At 43.8% G+C, this 22434-nt stretch overlaps 1 protein-coding gene across 5 annotated transcripts in view; it reads right to left on the bottom strand.

Moving 5' to 3' along the window:
* Positions 1-22434, bottom strand: part of GNG2 (G protein subunit gamma 2) — a 166716-nt gene that overhangs the window by 135350 nt on the left and 8932 nt on the right. Inside the window, exon 1 of one of the 5 annotated variants that reach the window (XR_002346914.1) lies at positions 281-1090. The exons of 1 other annotated variant lie outside the window; for it this stretch is intronic. The gene's annotated coding sequence lies outside the window, so the exon portion shown is untranslated. Of the gene's footprint in view, positions 1-280; positions 1091-22434 lie in introns of those variants that run through there. 3 more of the 5 variants (XM_021101887.1, XM_021101893.1, XM_021101896.1) reach the window with 3 other exon arrangements.

The raw sequence follows: 22434 nt of genomic DNA, 5'->3' as shown, positions 1-22434 counted from the left end.
ACTGGGCTCTGCTTTTCTTCCAAGAGAACTATGCAAACATTTAATTGTTTTCCTGATGAGTCACTGAAGCTAAGCACATAATGAGGGTTATTTTTTTAATAAAACAAAGGTGTCATACATTTGGTCATTCTCAGAAGCCCTCCTAACAGAACCCACCCTGACCCTTTTCCCTCATCCCCGAACACTGTGCCTATCTTCCCTTCGAAATCTGCCCTGAAAACCGCAGGCGGTGATCATTTTCTCACTCAACGAGGAGCAACATGAAAAGCTTTTCCTTTACCTTGGCTCCCGAGGCTGGTCCGAGCAGAGTGGCTTTCCTGCCCTCCCCGAGCCGCTGTGTGCAGCACAGCTCCAGCGCAGCCAGCCCAGCCCAACCCCGCAGTAGTAGGAGCTGCCCACGGCGCGCAGCACGGGGAGTGTGTGTGTGTGCGCGCGCGAACGTGTGTGTGCGCGCGCGCTCGTGTGTGTATGTGTAGCAGCAGCGCCCGCAGCCCAGGGACTAGTCCCCACCCAGCTTTGTCTTCAATCATCCGTCTTTCTACAGGAAGCGGCGCATCTCCCACTTCCTCCTCTTGCGAGCTGCGAGCTGCTTGCTTCTTTCCCTCTCGTTCCATTTCAGAGCTCCCTGGAGCCCTTTTCCCTTGCCTTGGGCAGCTGACACCCATGTGACTAGAATCCCCTTCCCCTCTTTGTTCCAAGTCCCTTTGGTGCCATCTCCTCCTTCCTTCAACTTCTCCATGCCTCGATTTCCTCATCTGCAAAATGGGGGCCATTATAGTCATATGCCACAGCAGACCCCAGAGGATTAAGTGAAATGGTGCACAGAATAATCATCATTCCTGAAAACACAGGACGTGTTCAATACACAGCAGCTCTTATTTTTAGAGGACCTTGAGTCTCAGAGACAGTGAGTAACTTTGGCAGTCAGCAGCCACACCAGGACCTGTACTTAGTTTCCCAATTCCCCACAGTTAGTATATCCACCCCTAAACCTCAGGGCTCTCAGGGCTCTGAATTTATTCAGCTTGTGACTCATTCTCCTCCACCATGAACACAAGGTGCTTTGGGGAAGCTGTAGATTCAACAGGGGCTGAGGGGAGGGGAGGGGAGGGGAGGGGAGGGGAGGGGGAATCTTTCTAATGTCCTGGGAACACCATTAAGAAACCTCTTCTCAGAAATCAGTGTCTGGAAAGCTAATCTTCTGGGGCAACAGAGTTAATTCCCAACTCCACTTTTGCACCCAGCCTTGACTTAACTGTCCAGCAAGTAAACTAACAAAATGTTGAAAAACTGGAGTGGATACAGGAGAACTATATTGTCCAGGATGTCGCCAGATAAGACTTCCTTACCCACTTGGGGACCACAGCACATTAAGTCTGGAAGGTACAGAATTTAAATTTTTTTTTTTTTTTTTTTTTTTTTTGGCCACACTCACAGGATGCAGAAGTTCTGTGGCCAGGGATCAAACCTGTGCCAGGGCAGCAACCCAAGTCACAGCAGTGACACACAGGGCCCTTAACCAGCTGAGCCACCAGGGAACTCCTAATTTCTATGAAATGATCTGAGACAATCCACAAGATACCCTTTGTTTTGATTTGATGTTCCATGAACAGAATTTGGTTCTTTCTTCCTAGAACTTTTTAAGCAAAAAGCACCCTGATGTCAACTAACTAAAGTCAGAAAATTACAAAATGGATTCTTTCAAGATTTAAAATGAGGGACTACTTTTGAACAACAAGAATTATAGTGGTGGGAGAGAATAGGGCATAGTTCCCACAGCTTCCTGCAACCCAATGAAGATTAGACATGAATTACCTCCAAGTCAGGAATCTTGGTGCCAAAGGTTACTGGGAGCTTTTAAATGAAAATTTACACATATATGATATCAAGTCTAAAAAAAAAGCAGCACGATCATGAATGGTTGGGAAGATTATGGAAACAAATCTTTGGTTAATTTTAAACTAGCAGATGCTGGCACTAACTCTGGATTCAAACATGTCTTTTTTTTTTTTTTTTTTTTTTTTAATCCTCTCTCCCTCCCTCTCACTCTCTCTCTCAACTATCAGAGAGAGGGTGGTACTTATCTTTATATCTACATAGGGAAATCTCTTTCAAATGATAAAATCTCTAGGAATTTGGACTGCTACCTTCTGATCGTTTCCTCCATCTCTGTCCCTTATAAAACTCTCAATAGGTTATCCTGCCCATTGCGAGGAAGGGCCAATCTCTCTTCAAAGCTGAAAACTTGGGAATTCCTGTCGTCGCTCAGCAGTAAGAAAACCGACTAATATCCATGATGATGTGGGCCTCCCCAAGCGGGTTAAGGATCTGGGGCTGCTGTGAGCTGTGGTGTAGGTTGCAGATGCCACTCAGATCCTGTGTTGCTGTGCCTGTGGTACAGGCTGGCAGCTAAAGCTCCAATTCAACTCCTAGCCTGGGAACGTCCATATGCCATGAGTGTGGCCCTAAAAAGACAAACAAACAAACAAAAAAGCTGCAAACTTGACTTTAAGATCTTTCCTCTTCCGTCATTAAGCCCATTGCTTTCAACTAATTCTAACAGCCTCTTTTTCTAGAGAGAAAAGAAAAAGAGTGGGTGTAGATTGGCCAAGAGAAAAGATTAATCCAGTACAGAGCTCTTAACACAAGCATGGGAAGGATGCACAGGAGTCTGCAAAGTGTCCATTTCTTAGGAGATATAATTATATCTCCCCACAAACCGTGCACAGCATCATTAACTAAACATGAGCCTGTACATAAAACAGAAGCCTGTAAAATGCTTCAGTGTTCACTGGTGGCCCTATTTGCAGGCACTGATAGCTTGTACTTCTTCCATCTACCTGGCAGAGGAGGTCATGGTTAACACCTGCTTCGTTATTGAGCATCCTAGCTGGATGTTCCTTGGAGTCCTTAAATATCAATATTCCTCAAGTTGTACATATGGCCTCATCCAAAACTTGTTCCCCTTCCTATAGCCTCCATTTCATTTAACAAGGAATACAAACCAGGTGCCAAAAAGCAGGAACCTAAGAGTCATATCAGAACCATTTGTCTTTGTTACCCTATGTCTGATTTAAAGCTCCTTATCCTTCATTTCTACCCTGAAATGATCTCCTCCACCGGACTCCTCCTATTATCCCAGCCACTGTCTTACTCTGACGGCTTTCATGTTCCCTGTATGACTGCCATGCTTCCTACTCTGTCCTCCTAACTCTAGTCTCCCTTCTAAGCCATGCCCACCAGAAGCACATCTCTAAAATGAAGGGGTCAGCAAGTTGCTGCCTTGCTATAATTTTCCAGAATCTCTCCTCTCCATTGCTTGCAGGATACGAGTCTTCATTCCTTGGCATGGCATGCAAGGCCTTCAGTAATACCATTCATCTGTATCCTAACCTTATTCGCTCACCTGTTACAACCCCACATCAACCCATTTTGACCTCCACCATCATGGTTTCTCCTGAGGCCATGCTCTTTGCTCCTCTGCATCTTGGCCTATGCTCTTCCTTTGGCCAGAAAGGCTTTTACTCTTTCCTCTGTTTTGTCTGCTGGTGACCCCTGCTTAACCCTTCAGATCCAGCTTCTCTCAGAAGCCTCCCCTGACCACACAAGCAGAGCCAGGTCCTCCATTCCCCAGGAAGGCATGGTGCCCCTCTGTCGCCATTTCAGCACTAACGGCCATGTTTTAATGAGTTAATATGCCCATTTCACTCATAAGTATTAGCCCCTTAAGGCTAGGGCCATGCTCCATCCATCTCTGCTTGTCACGTGGCAGGTAGTTAGCAGACACAGACGTTTCTGTAATGAAAAGGCATCATTGGCATACATTCCAAAACTGTGGTGAATTTCCTTTGAGTGCCCAGGGAAGATGGGAGGAAAGGAAGTTTCTGATATGAGAAGTTGGTCATGGGGTAAGAAACAATAACCCCTCGATTTTTCCCCCAGTTGTCTGCAGAAAACTGTGGTACATACATAACCAAATTCTGCATTTTTGTCCGATAGGTGACCCTAAAGAATCTCAGGGACACTCCTGGTTCCATTTCTACAATGAGTTGCTTATAAAGGTGCACAATCTTGCAACAAAAAGTAAATTAAAAAAAATTTTTTAAAGAGAAAAAAAAGGACCAAAAACTATATCTTTTTAATGGCTGCATCTGCGGCAAATGGAATTCCTGGGCCAGGGATTGAATCTGATTCACAGCTGCTTCCTAAACTGCAGCTGCAGCAATGCCAGATCTTTTACCCACTATGCAGGGGCAGGGATTGAACCCCAGCCTCTGCAAAGACCTGAGCCACTGCAGTCAGATTCGTAACCAACTGCTGCGTCAGGGCGGGAACTCTGGGAAAGCTGTCCTTTACTTGCATTTCTGAATGAACTTCAAAGAGTGGAATGTATAAACTGGAAGCCCCTTTCACAGTCCCTCCTGCTCTCTCTAGCTTTTGCCACCTCATAGCTGTCACAGTGCCTCTCACTTACCAAATCCCCAAACTCTTCCTCTAAATCTCTTTCACTATTGTTCCTTCCTCTCTCTGGCCCCCTTGCCATGCCCCGCTAGCTATTTCTTTACTATTTTGATTGACTTACCTTCTCTGGCTGAGCCACCCTGTTTTTCCATCCCTGTCTCTGGGTCTCTGGCTCTCCCTCTCCCCATCCTTATTCTATTGTTTCAGGAAGGAACCAGAAACTATACAGCACTGCTGCTCCTTGAGGGCATGTGTGGGCTGTGCTGGAGAGGGAACAGGGAAATGGGAATAAGAAAGAGAATCGGTGTATTAGTAAATCCTATCCACTCACATACATGAATGATACATTTAATAGCTCACTTAAGAGTTGTGCCAAAGAGTAATCAAGAACAAGTAAGTGAATCATTGAGCTGTTATTTTATCACAGAAAATCCAGGATTCCAGGCATTTCTTGGATCAACTAAAAGGAATGGGAGTCTCTCTAAAGACTTGAAACAAAGGCTTAATCATGATTTGGTCTGTAGGTCACGTTCCCTCCCCTCAGACATCTGAGCCCACCCCCAGCTGTTAGGAGCCAAGGAGACTGATTCATATTTGGTTTAAAGAGAGTCAAGGGGCAGGGTGGGTAGAAGTAATCTTTTTCCATAGAGAGTGGCTGACCTTCACCAACGGGAAATGTCAGCCTCTGTCACAGAGCCCAACAGAAAAGTTAATAGGAGAGGGGGTTGGCTGAGTGAACGATGGCCACCTCTTCTCCTGGAGGGCAAAGTATGAGAAGCGTGAGTCCTCCTTTCCCTTTGCCCTGGACAGGGCTAATTAGGGGGCTACATGAATAGCATGAAGCTCCCCAGATTCTTCCCTCACACTGCCAGAAAGGTCACCTCAATTGAACTGTTTGGATTGTCAACCCAAAGTGGTGCGGCATACCTAAAGCCCTAGGGAGGTTGCCAGTGATCATTGAGGTCAAGAAATTTGCTTTCCTAACAAATACAAGTGTTGAGGGGCAGGTGTGGGCTCAGCGGCTAAGGGTAGGTAGAAGATGAGTGGGGCTGGGGGCAGGCTAATCATGAAGCAGGAGGTCTCCCCTAAGAAGACCCCAAGGACGGAGAGACCCAGGAAGGAAGACGGCAGGAGACGGGGAAGGGGATGGAACCAGAGCTGTGGATCCTAACAGCTGAGCACAGGCAGAGTTTGGCCAGCTTAATAGGGACAAAGGCCAGACACTCCCCAAGGGGCTTCTGCCTGAAGTGTCTGAAGTTCTTCCCATAAGCAGAAAATGTTTCATACCCTCCACCAGCAGAAAGAATAGCTGGACTGTTCACTAGGGTGATGCAAGAGTTTAAACCAAATGCATCCTTACTGTAAAAACGAATAGTAATTCTGTGAAACACAACTTCTCTCCCCTTAAAAGTCCCTGAAGATGCATATACAGAAAAGCAGGGACAACAGGAAACCAGCAACGAGATCAAGAAGGAGTCAGCAATGAAGTATGGCAGAGGTTAGAGAACATTGCACACAAGCAAAGCCTGGGAAAAACAATGCTTTGAAAGGAATGTCAGAATTAAAGCAATCAGTGAGATTAATATCTCACAAGTAAATCATTCTGAAGTGTCTTGAAAAAAAAGCTATAGACTAATAACTCCAGGAATTTGCAGGCCAGGCAGAAAGGCAAGATTTGATTTTTCTGTGTCAAGTAAGTGGTCAGAGTGATCTATTCTGATAGTAAATAAGTTGGCAAAAAAGCAGGGAAATACAAGATGTTTGGGAGTGTTCTCTCATTGTGTCTTTGATGATTTCCCTGTTGTAAAGAATATTCAGAGCTTTGCTCATGACCTTGATCTCTGAAGCTCTAGTGGATGGAGTTGCTCCCTGAGGTCAGGGCTGTATCTCTGGTCTCTGTACACCGTGTGTACTCAGTGCATGTTTGTTCTAACGTGTGTGTGTGTGGTTAGGGCCTCACCCATGGCATATGGAAGTTCCCAGGCTAGGGGTCGAATCAGAGGTGCAGCTGCCAGCCTATACCACAGCCATAGCAACACAGGATCAAAGTCATATCTGCGACCTACACTGCAGCTCACAGCAATGCTAGATCCTTAACCCACTGAGGGAGGTCAGGGATCGAACTCATGTCCTCATAGACACTAGTCAGGTTCATTACTACTGAGCCACGATGGGAACTCCTATTCTAACTTTGAGTGAAATGAAACCATCAAGTCCCATGGAAGAAAGTGATAAGCCCTACTGATCACTTGGAAGATACAAGAACATACATTTTATGAAATTCAAAGAGAATGAGCCAACAAACCACCAAGGTTGCCTAACTATAACCCCAAAGGTCCTTGGGAATCAGAAAATGAGCAGAGAATGGTGGCAAGAAAGGAAGAAATGTGTTATGGATGCTAAAGCAGGAGAGACCCTGGAGTTACTGACCAAGTGAGACTATTAAACCAGGAGGCAAAAAGCAGCGATTTCCTTAGATGATAATGAAGTCTCCCTATGTGTAAAAAGCTCTTGTAAAGTTTTGTCCATTGTTGGCTCTTCCGGCACATCTGTGAGCTTGAAGGATGCATTTTCAATAAGGTGAAACACTTGATGTGACTTCCCATGAAATATTACAAAAAGATTTCAGTTACTTTTGTAAGAAGTTATTCAATATCCTTTACGTATTTCTTGTATGATTACACAGGGTAATTTCAGCAGAGAATTGTGTGGTGCGTAGTGTGTTTGGAAATTGCGAATTATTGACTTGGCAAAGGTAGTCCATAAATAAGATTTCTCAGCAAATTACTGCTTTTACTTGTACAGTTGTCTAAAAGAAAATAGTCGGTTTAGTTGTAGCCCCACTTCGCCACAAATCACCTCTTGCTTATCCTGGTTATAGTTCTTATCACACGGTATTGTCCTTGAGTGTTTCCTCCATCTGTGGAATTCCAGGACATGTCATGTCTGACTCAGTGCCATATCTCTAGTACAGTGCTCAGTGCACAGCACATAGTAGGTGTGCAATAAATATTCATCACCTATATGAATAAAGGCAAAAACATTTCAAGTGAGGTACAGGGATTCACTTTAGGAGGAAGGTTATAAGACAAACATCTGTAGATTTATTTGTAATTTTTAAAAAATTTAGTTTTAGAGTATCACATTAGTAAGTGCATCATTATTTATACCTTGTTATTAATGGCTCTGTTTTCAAATGAAAAGAGTGAGTTACTTGCTCAGGACAAGTGATTGTCATTGATTCTTTTCCAGCTCAAAATAGTGGAATTCACCCAGACTACAGTCACATCACTTATTTGCTATTAAGATATTTACTTACATTTCTTCTAACTCCCACCACCAAATATTTTGCATCTAGAAAGCAGAATTATATTAGCTGAAAACTGACAGCATCAATATGACTAAAAAACCCCACCAATACCCTATAAACACACCTGGTACTCCAATATAAGCATGGAAAACTACATCACCTGAACACTTACTGAAGGATTACATACATCAGTGGTTTTGTATCTGAAGGCAGCAACAATAACCTCAAATAATACAGTCAAGAGGGAAAAACGTTGTACATGCCAAGAGCCAAGGGACCGTCACTAGCAAAAAATAAGATTTCAAGGAAAAATAAGATCCAGAATGAATGAACTTGCTTCATTGTTAGCAAGACAGACTCCTATTTTATTCTGGAATAATAATCTGTGGAAATGCTTGAATGACCCATGCCATTTATGATCATCATTGGATGAGAAAGTAAAAATATCTTTCCACCTCTACATTTCTAGGAAGATAACTGGGTGCTTATCTCAATTAACCTGGGTCCTGATGGTGCCTGGTACATGGTAAGCACTCACTCAATCTTTGTTAAATGAATGAATGAACTTTACAAGTTACTTATTACTCATATTTATAATATATGTAAGTGATGAGCACTCTAACCGACTGAGCTGGCAGCCAGGATTAGGTTTAATATGAGTAGGAGATAAAAGCTGCTGCTTCTGGGACAGGGGGTGAAATTTCATAATTGTGTCTTAGGAAAAGGAGTTACAAGAACCACTTCAATGCAGATGCTCTGTGGAATGAGGCGCATGCGTATGTGGCATCAAGGCATGTCTTCTCACCACTTTGACAACCAGCTTGTCTCCTCCACTGTGAGGGATCCTGCTTCATAACATAAGGGATCAGCTTCTCCCACTTTGTGTCTGGAGAGGTGTTGACAACGCACCACACCCTCTGGGCCTGCTGGTTGAGAAAAACCATCCTCCTCCACCCGCTCTAGATTTGGGTGCAGATCTCCTGGGGGCCTCTTTCTTCTCAGGGTCAGACAATGGGAGTACACCATGAATGTGGGCTCCACGTGGGGCCCAGGAGGAATGTTCTCTGCTTGCAATCTGTTCTCTTCTGACTCTCAGTAACCAGAGGTCCGCAATCTCTTTAGCCTCAGAAGTGCCACAAAAGTTCCCACAGGTGCCCTTGGCAGGCTTCAAGAATAAACAGAAGAGGAAAAATAAGAGGGGAGATGAGGAGGGAAGGGTTTATTTTTCTCATGAGAAATATTTTATTAAATAAGGTCTCTGAAAACAGAACTCAGCTGAGAGCCAAACAAGAGGCACTGGAGCTTACTTTTATTTTAAGAAGAAAGATATGAAAATGTGATCTTGAAATGAAGGGAAAACACCACCACCAGATGAAGAAAGAGAAAAGGCCAAGAGGCAAGTGTGTTGCTTGCAAAATTCCAAGAGGCAAATTTTAACTCACTGAGTGGTATTTTGGGGAGACAGAACAAACTTTTGGTTTAAAAAAAATGTGGATGACATGGGAGTTGGTTATTTATTTATTTATTTATTTAGTCTTTTTAGGGCCACACCCACAGCACATGGAGGTTCCTAGGCTAGGGGTTGAATTGGAGCTGTAGCTGTGGTCCTGCACCACAGACACAGCAACACAGAAGCCGAGCCAAGTCTGCTACATACACCACCACTCACAGCAACAGCAGACTTTAACCCATCGAGTGAGGCCAGGGATCAAACCCACATCCTCGTGGATCCTAGTTGGGTTCGTTAACCACTGAGCCACCATGAGAACTCCGGGAATTGGTCATTTAAAAGCATTTACTTTTCATCTAAAATCAGGCACGATTTATACATTCAAATACAAAAATATTTGTTGAAAGCTTATTAGGTGCCAGCAGAAAAACAAAAGAGTCAAAGTCTTTTATCCCATGGAGATTATATGATAGTAGGAAATCAAAAATAAACTAGTTAACAAATAAATCTGATACGTTAGGTAGCATTAAGTCCTATGAAGAAAAATAACAATAAAGGGGAACAGAGTGGCAGGAGTACAGGCAATATTTTAAGGAGGATGGTCCGGAAGGGTGCTGGTTATTACTTGATTTCTACCTCACGCCTACCCTTTTCAATTCATTCCCCACCTTTCTTGCTTTGCCCTGTGCTCAGTGGTATCTCCAGGATGGCCCCCAGTTATTCTTGGCTCCTGCAGTTCACACCCTTGTGTGGTCTCCTTCCATACTGACTCGGGTCTATATGACTAATAGGATACAGCCCAGGTGACACTGTGTGATTTTCAAGGCCAGGTCATAAAAGGCCCTCTTGGATCCCTCGTTCTGGGGGAAGTGAGGTACCATGTTGTGAGGCCACTCAAGCAGCCCCGTGGAGGCCCACCTAGGAGTGGACTGGGTGGATCTTAGCCTTTCTGCTAAAACCCAGCAACAACTTGCCAGCCGTGTAAAGTGAGCCACCTTGGAAATAAATCTTCCACCCCAGACAAGACTTCAAAAAACTAACATCTTAACTGCAATCTCATGTAATACTGGGGCTTGAAACATCAAGATAATCTGCATTCAAATTCCTGACCCGCAGAAACTGTAAGAGACCGTAAATGTTTATTTTTTCAAGACACTGTTGTGGGGGAGTAACTTGTCATGCAATAATAGATAACTTGCATCATACCCAACTGCCTTGGACTCTAGTTTCCAGCTGTGTTTGGCCAATACACAGGTGAGGTCAGTGTGTTTATTCCTCCACATTCTGCTCTGGTCATGGTTTCCTCCTGCAGTCCCTAGAGCTCCTTCTGGTCAGCCCCATGAGTCTCCAGAACCATGGCTGTCTTACAGCTTCTTCCCATTGCCCCTCCAAGCCTAGACATGGCATCAAATCTTTCTGTTGGTTTCCTTCACCCTGAACACACCTGTCGTGAGTCCTTTCTTTCTCCCAGGAATTATGTGCCTTCTATTGCCTACCAAGACTCAGGCTGATACAAAAGGCCTCCTTGCAGGAGCTGACAGTTAGAGACTTGAAGAAAGTGAAGGCAGGAGGCCTCCTAACATGGGGAAGAACGTTCTAGTAAGTGCCAAGACCCTGAGATGAGGGAGTGCTAGGTGTTTCCAAAGAACAGCAAGGAGGTCCATGTGGGGAAGTAGGATGCACGAACAGGAAAGTGAAGGTATGAGGACAGAGAGGCACCAAGGGGCCTTGTCAGGCAGCCTTGTGTGGGTCATGTTCTGAGTGTTGTGTTTTTGTTCCCAAAGGGAAAGTTCTTGTCTTGTTGCGGAAGGAATTCAGAAATGAGACAGAAGTTAAGAAAGAAAAGTGAGGATTTCTTTAAGTGAGAAATATACCTCTTAAAGAGGGCAGAGAGGTGAGCGGTTGCCCTGCACTTCTCTGTCATGCCATTCGTAAGAGGCATCCAATTGCATGAGTGGAATAGTCACTGGGAAGGAGGGGTTTGGGGGTCATAGTCCTCAATTTTCATTTCAGCTCTACCTTCCTGAAAGGGAGGAGGGATTTTTGTCCTTATTTAGCTTTGATCAGAGATATACAGATGGCCAACAAGCACATGAGAAAATGCTCAATATCCCTGATTATTACAGAAATGCAAATCAAAACTACCATGAGATACCACCTCACACCAGTCAGAATGGCCATCATTAATAAGTCCACAAATAACAAATGCTGGAGGGGGTGTGGAGAAAAGGGAACCCTCCTGCACTGTTGGTTGAATGTAAATTGGTACAACCACTATGGAGAACAGTATGGAGGTACCTTAGAAATCTACACATAGAACTACCATATGACCCAGCAATCCCACTCTTGGGCATATATCTGGACAAAACTTTCCTTAAGAAAGACACATGCACCCACATGTTCACTGCAACACTATTCACAATAGCAAAGACATGGAAACATCCCAAATGTCCATCAACAGATGATTGGATTAGGAAGATGTGGTATATGTACACAATGGTATATTACTCAGCCATAGAAAAGAGCAACGTAATGCCATTTGCAGCAACATGGGTGGAACTAGAGACTCTCATACTGAGTGAAGTAAGTCAGAAAGAGAAAAATACCACATGATATGACATAACTGGTATCTAATATACAGCACAAATGAACCTTTCCACAGAAAAGAAAATCATGGACTTGCAGAATAGACTTGTGGTTGCCAAGGGGGAGGGGAAGGGAGTGGGATGGATTGGGAGCTTGGGGTTAACAGATGCAAACTATTGCCTTTGGGATGGATTAGTTATGAGATCCTGCTGTGTAGCACTGGGAACTTTGTCTAGTCACTTAGGATGGAGCATAACAATGTGAGAAAAAAAATGTATACATGTATGTGTAACTGGGTCACCATGTTGCACAGTCAGAAAAAAATGTATTGGGGAAATCACAATAAAAAAATAAAAAAAAAAGAAGTGTCATGGTGTCGGTGCATGATGGCTACTTATGTGCATAGCTAATTTTATTATAATTTTATTCTAATGAGGGTTAATGAGCAACGGGTTACATTTGGAAGCCGGATATTGATGCTCTTTTCCACCTTTGTTTGCCTCCAGGGTACTTATCACCCCCAAATATGTGGTTTCCTGTCAGTCTGGAGGTTCCTGCTTTTCTTTGTCTGCCCGTGGACCCCGCTGTTTGCATGATGCGTGGTTTCCTGCCATCTGGCCTCATGCCCCCACTTCTCTGCTCATACCTAACTATCTGCCTGCTGTAACATTTTGAGCCATGGATGGGTGGGGAGTGGTCTGAACAGAGGCATGGCATGATCTAACTTGCATTGTGACACCAAGACATAGCAAGACACAATGGAAACTGGGAGACCAGTCAGGAGGCTCTTTTAGAATTTAGAAAATGAGGAGGCATGGGTATGATAGGTAATAAAAATGGTGAACAGAGACCGAATTCAGAATATGTTTTGAAACCAGACCTGTAAGAATTCTCTGCTAAATTGAATGTGGGAGAAGTTAAGAGTAAGGAAGACCCTAAAGTGAATGATGTAGGCTGGTGCCACATACTGAGAAAAACACAACGAGAGTGTGTTTGTGTACCTGTGTGTGTTGGAGGGGGCGGGGAGGGAGCAATTTGAAGGAAGGAGGGATAGAAATCAGGGTTTGTGCATTTCATCTCCAAAAGAGGAAAAGAGTAACATTCTGCTGTTAAAAAGAAAAAATGAAGATGAGAAGCTTTTTTCTTCACTTTACAGAGAAAATGGTCTACATTCACAGAGCAACATTTCTATCTCCTGGCTTATTAGGATATTGCCATTAGAAGACTTCTAAAAATCACATAGTGCCTTCTCCACTTTAGTTATAAATATTGGCTCTAGGTGAATTCTGGCTTCCCAAAGATCAGACTAAAAAATCCAGGAGCCAAGTCTGTTTCTGGAGTCCAGGGCCCTTATTGTCTGTTATATCAGATGATAGCAATGTATCACCTGCCTATCAATTAAGGATTCTAAATAGCATGCTTGTAAAAGATACTCTTATTGGTTAACCTCGCATGACATTTTTTAAAAATTTGAAATATGACAACCCTCAGCTCCAGAAGCAGATGTGGCAGGAAACAACTTAACACTTCCGTTTTTCTTGGGACTGCACCCTCTGCCCCACTTCCGCAGTTTGGGGTTCTTACCATAACAACAGAGCTGTGTTTCCCCAGACACTCACTCTCCTGCACAACATTGGCTACCTGCTTTTTCTTTGCAGACCTGGAGCTTTTAGAGAGAACTGGGCAATTCAGCATGCAGCTGGTGCTCAGAGACCTCCCTCCACAGACTAGCTAGGGGACCTGAGCTCTGAGGAGAGAAGGCAACGCCCCTGGCCTCCTTGTGATATTTGCCTTGCTCACCCACACCCTCCTCTACAGGATGTTTTGTGATGCCAGCGTGCAGCTGTCTTGATGCCTGTTGTTGTTGTGTTCATAAGGACCTCTGTCTAAAAATTCTGTAGGCTTCCAGGAAGGGACTCAGCCGACTGGGATAAAATGGACTTCGCCTCCCTGCACCCCCCTCTGGTTACCATGGCAACCATGAATGACTGATTTCCTGGTTGCCATGTAAATGCAGTGGGATCCCAGCCACTGCACCACACAAAGACGTCAGTAAGAATAGTGAGAAAACAGAAATTATACCTAAAAAGACAAAAGATTTCATCTCAAGCTTTTTCCTCACACAAACTGGAGGAAAGGAACCAATTGTAATGAGAAATGGTGCTTTTCCTGAGGTAGGAGTGTGTCTCAGCCTCACTGGAAGGAAGACTGGGAAAAAAAAGGGGAAATCCCTCATTTGTCGTCCCAGGAGTTGGCATGGTGACAGGAAGACAGATGCCATTCTCAGGTGGCTAGAACCCTTCAGTAATCAGCCTGAATCCCACTGAGAGGAAATCTGAAATATTTAACTGGGGTAGAAGAATTACATTAGATAAAAAAACAAAACAAAAAAAAAACAAAAAACAAAAAATCAGGTTTCATGGACTTTTTTAGAGTTATTCTTATTTGTATAGCTTTGTAACTTGAAAATTAAAATTCCAAATGCTCTAATTTATAATATTTCTGGAATTATTCTTATCTCTATCAAATAACCTTGGAGAAATAACAAAATGCAGTTTTTTTCCTATGATTGGTTATTGGTAACCACCTGATAAAAACACACTCCAAGAATTGATTAATCCAAATTTCTACATTTTTCATAGCTTGTTCATGTGTTTAGTCATATCTATAAATATCTATAAAGAGCACTAGCATACAAAAAACATGTAAAATATATTTTATTTTACTCTCTATGTCTACAAAGATTCAAATTGTTGATAACTCACCTCCTTGACTTTTCATCCTATCTTAGAATCAATGGTTTAAAATTGATCTGTTGTTCTCTAAAATTTTATTTTCTGCTTTTGACAAATGCTTCAAATAAAGGTTTTAAAAACCGAATCAGGAAGAATCTTCATGGGTTTCCTGAAACACTCACAGAGAACTACTGGTACTTTGCTATGAGTTTTCGGCAGCTGAATAATGAAATCATTTTTGAATGCCCTTTTTGTGGAAGGTTGGAGTTGTAATGAGCTGAAGCATGCCATGCTTTACAGATGCCACAGAAATGATGCCTAGGGGGCTCCAGGGTACAAAGCAGACAGATCCAGGCCCGGTAACTGCCCTTTCTTAATACTCTTTCTGGCATTCAACTCTGCCTCATCACAAAAGCGAGGATGTTCCAAGCCAGTTGGTGTCACACAGGGTAAAAAGTTATTGGCATGAAACTGAGAGCACAAATAATTTTGCAAAACCTTAGGTTCAATAATGTTAAAGAGGTTCATTGACTGCAGAAATTCTCAGAGCTTTTGATATGACAATATTGATGGTGACTCAATATTGAAAAATAGAGAGTATAGAACAGAACAGGAGGGGGCTCTACAAAATAAGATGTTTCCCAAACGTATTTGACCACTGAGCCACATCTTCACAGAACATCTCTGAGATCCTCAGAGCCTACTTTGAGAAACCTGGGCATAATTTCTCTAATTTAAAGATATATTGATTTTTATGATTTTAAATTACAAGATTTAAAAAAGGGATTGGCAAAATAGAATTACCACATGATCCAGCAGTCTAACTCCTGGGCATATATCCAGAGAAAACCATAATTCAAAAAGATACATGCACCCATATGTTCAGAGCAGCACTATTTACAATAGCCAAAGTAAGGAAACAACCTAAATGTTCACCAACAGATGAACAGATTAAGAAGATGTAGTACATATATACAATGGAATATTACTCAGCCATAAAAAATAATGAAATCATGCCATTTGCAGCAACATGGATGGACAGGGAGATTATCATACTAAGTGAAGTAAGTCAGAAAGAGAAAGACAAATACCATGTGATACCCTTATTTGTGGAATCTCAAATATGACACAAATGGACCTGTCTATGAAATAGAAGCAGACTCACAGAAATAGAGAACAGACTTGTGGTTGCCATGGGGGAGGGATGGATTGAGAGTTTGGGATTAGCAGATGCAAACTATTATATATAGAATGCATAAACAATAAGGTCCTACTGCAGAGCACAGGGAACTGTATTGAATACTCTGTGATAAACCATAATAGAAAAGAATAGGAAAAAGAATGTTATATGTAAGTATAACTGAATGACTATGCTGTGTAGCAAAAATGGACACATTGTAAATTTTTTTTAATTTTTAATTAAAAAGGGATTGGCTCCACGTGATTATTGAATTTAGCCCATAGCTAGATTCCTGGGAGAACAACAACAACAACAACAACAACAACAACAAAACTGAAAAAGAATCTACAATAGATTAGGTGACTTTGAGAATATTTACTTTAAACCTGAGCACAAGAATCCATGTTTTCCTTTTCAAGATTTTATTATAGCTTCCATGGGAATAATAGGTGAAATTCTCTAACAATCTGTACAAGAGCTCCCTAATGTTTCTGCAAAAGTTGTGTCAAGGGACACAGAGGAACAAAGATCAGAGGGATGTGATTGGTGCCTGGAGGCATGAGGAGTAGGGAGGATGGGGAGGTGGGGGGCGGGGGAGTTGGGAGTCAGTTGCTATGGATTCTCCTGGGAAGGAGCCGCCACTGCTTAGGGTATCTTTTTGGGATTGAGTCTTCCTCAGTGGAGATTTTAGGGCTTCTGTCTGAACATACTGACACTTTACAATGACCCCCGCCCCCAAACCAACTGTGAAAAGTAAGTTACCAGCAAGCTCACTGTCGCTGAAGCCCATGAGAAAAGTGACAAAGGCAACCTTTTCCTGCTCCCCCTCACTCTGATACTTGATGTAAAAGGGGACATGTCAGAGAGCAGATGCACCCCCACACACACCACTGCTCCAGTCTGCCCTGGGGGAGATGAAGAAAGGACTGAAGGTTAGGGGCTGCAATGAAATCTCATTAAGGAAGCTTGCTGCCCACAGGAAAGGAGAGCTGGCGGCAACAAAGTTGGTAGCAGCCATTTGAAAGCTAAACCAGAGTCATGTCTTTACCTCACCACACTGAGTGTCTTCTGTCAGACTGGCTGAGGAGCTGGGGACAGCCACGTAAACTCTTTTGGAGCACTCACGGGGAAACTGAGAAGAGGAAGCACGGGGAGGAAGGAGATAGGTTTGTTTTGCCGGGGTTAACTGGAGAGTCTTTAGAACACTCGTAGCAAGGGGACGATTTAGGCTCAAGTAACTGCCTGCTCAGAGGCACGAGGGTGGGACAGAGCCATGAATGGTTTGGCACGGTGAGAGCAAATGGCTAGGCGTGTTGGTGGAATCCTTTGTGGATTGAAGAAGTGGGTGGTGGGGGTGGACTGGGAAGTACTTTCATGACATTTTCAACCACTGTGGAAAAATGACAGACCATAGAAGATTTTAGTCAGAGACCTGATATGACCAGGTCAGCATTTGGAAAAACCATTCCATGACAATGTGGGGCAGGCTTTGAAAGGGAGTGGGGTGGAAGGTGAGAGCAGACCCACAAAACCTTTGAGGTGTTGCCATAGCGCTAAGCAGTCAAATGTCTGGTACCAGCTGGGAGGAGCTAACGGGAAGAGAAGAGCAAGAAGGAGGAGGCGAGGATGCCTCTCAGGAGTAAACCACCAGTTGTGCTTTCATCTCTCCATTCTACAATTATTTATTTGCATTACTATAAAAGCAACATCCCTTCTCTCTCTTCGTCCTAAAGACCTTCCCTGCAATTTACTGTAAGAATTGTGTTGATTAGCAGCACCTGATATAGTTCAGCTAATTATAACTTGATTGGCTTGTTGGTCTCTCTGCTTTACAACAACACGGGTGGGCCTTTTACTGGAACATCCCAGTTTGCCACTTCAGTGGCACCAAGTTTAGCAGCAGAGGATCTCCTGAGGAAGAGGAACTCGTTTTTTTTCCTGTCTTCAATTCTGGCACGCACCTGTGCTTTGTGAAAAAGGGTCACACATGGGCTATTCCCCTGGCAACAAAGGCCAAGCTGTCATCTTAAATTTTGGACCATGAACAGGCCCATGACTCTTCTGGTGGGAACTCAGGAAAGGCCACTCCTATGCGGGGACAGTGAGGGACGTGCTCCTCGGCGTTTTAAGTGCCCAGAGTCCTGGGGCTGGGACCAAAGGAATTGCCCCTGTCCATCACAGAGCCCTTTACTGACTTTGATGGCTCTGGAGGATGCAGAGAGAAGAAACACAATTAAGGGGGGAGGCCCTGGGAAGATGTCTGCCTGCTCACCATCTCTACAAAAATAACACATAGTAAAATCAGATTTTTAGAAAACTTATTTGAAGACATCAGTTCCAGACGAAAAGACTAATTGTACCTTCTTCCGTGAGTCCCTCTGTCTAGACTAGATATTATCAAGACAATTGTCTCGTATCTGAATAAGCTTTCAGTGTCCTGGCTCTGAAGAGGAGAGTATTTTCAAGGACTTCAATTTCATTACTGTTTAGGTCAGAAGAGGGCAAATAGGCATGACATCATAGTGTTCATCTAGGTTAGACAAAAAAAGGTCTTTGAGACAATGGGAAAATAGCTTACGTCTGACTACAAACTTCCTTAAGCAGAATGTTCAGAAATCAGCGTGTTTCCTTTGATGGGACTTGGTGGATGCTGTGGAAAGTTCTTATAAATATTCGCATATATCTCATGTCTAGTCTACTAGACATAATCTATTCTTCCATCATGACAGAATTTGCACTATCTGGGGGCTGTTGTCAAGACCGCGCTAGTCATTGTACAGCCCTGAGGAAAAGCGTTTCACTGAATCTGTCCCCACCTCTGCATTCTAGAAGGTGTGTCTGTTCTTCAGAGTAATTTCCTAATTCCTACAGAAGGATGGTCCCATTTGCCTCTCACCTCTTTCTATGTTTTTCCTTCCATGTGCCTTTGCGTTTCACTTGCTCATTGTATTTCATTTTAATAGTTCTGTTGAAATAGTATCAAATGTCTGTGAAGCCAAGATAGCTGGGTTCAAACCCAGGCTCCCCCACCTACTAGCTGAGTTGTCGGTATTCTCCTCTGTAAAAGAGGGATAATAATAGTGCTTCCCTCATAGGACACTGTGAGGATTTTATGAATATAGAACAGCCATAGGCTATTTTCCTGGTGGAGCCTCTACACCTGGGCTTCATTGACCTGGGCACATGTTGAAATTCCCTGGGGAAAGATCTTAGGCACAGCTTCCCGGGCCCACTACTGCCGGTTCTGATCCAGTCCATCTGGAGAGGGCCTGCTGCAGCCAAGTGATGTGATAGCATTTAGGAACCACTGCTTAATGCAGTTTTTGGCTTCTGTAGTGCTGTCCTCCCTTGTCCGTCCCTCCTATTTGCTCGAGCTTCTCTTATCTCGTATTAGCTCACAATGGCAAGCCTCAGATGTTGCAGAGGTTGGTTGATTTGCCTGCCCATGGTGACCCTTGAGAGGACCCCTTGTCTTCTTACTCAGCTGTTTCTTATTATACACTTCTGTTCCCTCCTCAGGATCTGTCCATGACCTCTACTCTTGGGGAAAAAAAATGCTATCTGGGGGCTCCAGTTAATCTATATTTGCTACGGTGGGAGGTGTTTCATGTCCTGGGCATTATTCATATGTGTGACTAAACCTAGTTTCAGGGCTCTGAACATTGCAAGGTAGGAAAACCTTCAGGGACTTGTTTAATGTAACTTCTGCAGAAGTAAGAGAGGTCTCGCTTTTGGCCAGCAGCATAGGAGTCATGCTAAGGTAGCCACTGATAGTGGTATGAAAAGTCAGATTGTTCTCCTGGAAGCTTGACTTGGGACAGAAGGGCAAACACGGCTTTCTTCTCTTTGCCTCACCTCACTGGATCCAGAGCCCTCTTTGGCTCTATCCAGGAAAACTCCCAAGGCAATGGGATGTGTGACCTTCCAGACATAAATTTGAAGAGCAAAAAGAAAGATGCAGAGGGTTTTAGGAGATTGGGACATAAGTGGAAGAAGGAGGACATATGAGGGGCACCTACAGAGGGGAGGAACTGGGAACCAGGCAGCCTCAGGGGCTGCATCCAGAATGGGGAACCATGTGTCCAGTAAGGAGGGGCTGCCGGATGGGCTCAAGGAGCTACTACTGATTTTCTGTTGAAGGTAGATCTTGTGTAGAATATGTCATAGGTGTCAGAGGGGCATGGCTGATGGAAAGATGCCAACACACAGTCCAGGAACATGAAGTGTCTCTCTTTTTCTTGTTTTTGTTTTTATTTTTTAACTGCCTCACATGCTGGATATGGAAGTTTCTAGATGAATTGGAGGTTGAATTGGAGCTGCAGCTGCCAGCCTATGACACAGCCATGGCAAGCCCGGGTCTGAGCTTCATCTTCAACCTATGCCACAGCTTACAGGCCATATCTTTAACCCACTGAGCAAGGCCAGGGATCAAACCTACATCCTCACAGAGACAACATTGCGTCCTTAACCCACTGAGCCACAATAGGAACTTCAGGAACATAAAATGTCTTAATGATGACATGATGACAGAGAAACTTCTGGAGTCAGGTAAAGCTGAAGACAGGGGAGCATGTGCTCAGACCTTGGCACCACCTATCAAATTTATTTTAGTGTAATTTTCCCTGCATAGCATCTCATCCTGAAATTTTCATGGCTGGACTTTAGTGAAGAACCTGTCAGCAGGATATCTGACCATCAGCAGAAAGACTCAAATTTACAAGTGATAGGGAAAAGAAAAAAAAAGGTATTTTTGGCTAAGGTTTTCTATTTTGTTAAATGTTTACATTTATTTTCAATTTTGAAAGGAAGAGACTTTGGGAGCCTCATAAATTTGGGTCTTTTATTGGGAAGTTGCATTTAAGGGGCACGAAAGGATTACCCTGGAATTTTGCCTTAAAATCTTCCCCACCCCATCCCATTTTCCAAAACGTTTTTCTTTAGGTGCCTCTGTTTAAGTGTTTGCAGAGGAGCCTGGGAAAGACATTAATATGCTTCAGTCAGCCTCTCTTAAATCAGTATTGGGCAATATTCCAGATCTGTATGGAGGAAAAAGGGTGCCTGGGAGTACAGAATACAAACCCCTCTCTGGAGTTCCCATTGTGGTGCAGCAGAAACAAATCCAACTAGTAACCATGAGGTTGCGGGTTCAATCCCTGGCCTTGCTCAGTGTGTTAAGGATCCGGCGTTGCCATGAGCTGTGATATAGGTCACAGACGTGGCTCAGATCTGGCGTTGCTATGGCTCTGGCATAAGCTGGTGGCGTAGCTCAGATTCGACCCCTAGCCTGGGAACCTCCACTTGTTGTGAGTGCAGCCCTAAAAAACAAAAAGCCAAACAAACGAACAAACAAAAAGAATGCAAACCCCTCTTGTTTGCCTACATAGCTTTGGACCCCTGAAACACTAAAGAGAGCCAGAAAAGATCTGGAGGTCTGAATATAAAAGAAGTTTTCCTCCTTCTCAACATAAAAGAAATGAGGGAAGAAGGTAGGCTTAGATGCTGAAGGAATGCAACACCTGGATGCCTAATCTTCACTTTTTTTTGGTGTTTTCTGTCTCCCATCAGCTAGGATAGGCTGAGTTCAGTGTTCCTTCCTGCTTTACATGGTATTTACTCAATCTCACTTCCACTAAACCCAGCTTGGATAGTCTAGAAGCCGTCTATTGTCTCTTTTGCTAGTTCCTCAGAGAGGGCACTTAAAAAGCCGAGTCTTGGAAATAATTCCAGAAGCGAAAGCCTCATTCTAACAGAGTTGACCTTCTGTTCATCTGCATTTCATTATGGTGAAGACCTTGCTGACCATAGAGCCCCCGGCTCCTTTTAGCATGTAATTTACCCTTATCAGTTTCTATAGTAGCAGGTGGGCATTTAGGGCATCTTTAAACTGGGCATATAATAAAGAGCTGTAACTCAGAGCATACAGGAAAATGGGTCTCTTTGGACATGGCAGAAATAAATGCAATGCCCTAAAGGGAATGGAAAAGAAAATCTATTTCCAGAACATTTGCATTCTATTAATGAGCACTTCAGGCCATGTACCCATTAACTTTGCATTCATTACAGCCCCAGTTGTGTTCTCAGAACCCACTTAGATGACATCCCTTATGCTTTTCTTCTCCCCCATGAAAAAGATGCTTCTAGGAGTTCCCGTCGTGGCGCAGTGGTTAACGAATCCGACTAGGAACCATGAGGTTGCGGGTTCGGTCCCTGCCCTTGCTCAGTGGGTTAACGATCCGGCGTTGCCGTGAGCTGTGGTGTAGGTTGCAGACGCGGCTCGGATCCCGCGTTGCTGTGGCTCTGGCGTAGGTCAGTGGCTACAGCTCCGATTCAACCCCTAGCCTGGGAACCTCCATATGCCGTGGGAGCGGCCCAAGAAATAGCAACAACAACAACAAAAAAGACAAAAAAAAAATTAAAAAAAAAGATGCTTCTAGAAAATTAAAGTGGCTTTAGCAACCTCAGTGCAGAGCAGCATGTGCAGTGCTACCCAGTGGCACCGACATCCACCCGGCACGCAAGCACAGAGTCTTTTGCACAAGGCACAGAAGGCTTGCTTCTGACTTGCTACCCTCTGGAGGGAGTCCCATTAGCACCACGCCAGCCTTTCATCTGCCGCCTTTCCCCAGCCCCTGAGTCTTGTCTCCCAGCTGGTTGACAAGCTCTGTTGTCATCACTCAGGGAAGGCCTGGTTTTCAAATGGCTGTGACCTCAG

Source organism: Sus scrofa, chromosome 1, assembly GCF_000003025.6.
Source record: "Sus scrofa isolate TJ Tabasco breed Duroc chromosome 1, Sscrofa11.1, whole genome shotgun sequence".
Lineage (NCBI taxonomy): Eukaryota > Metazoa > Chordata > Mammalia > Artiodactyla > Suidae > Sus > Sus scrofa.
The sequence above is the reverse complement of the archived record's forward strand: the minus strand, read 5'-3'. Positions and strand labels throughout refer to the sequence as shown.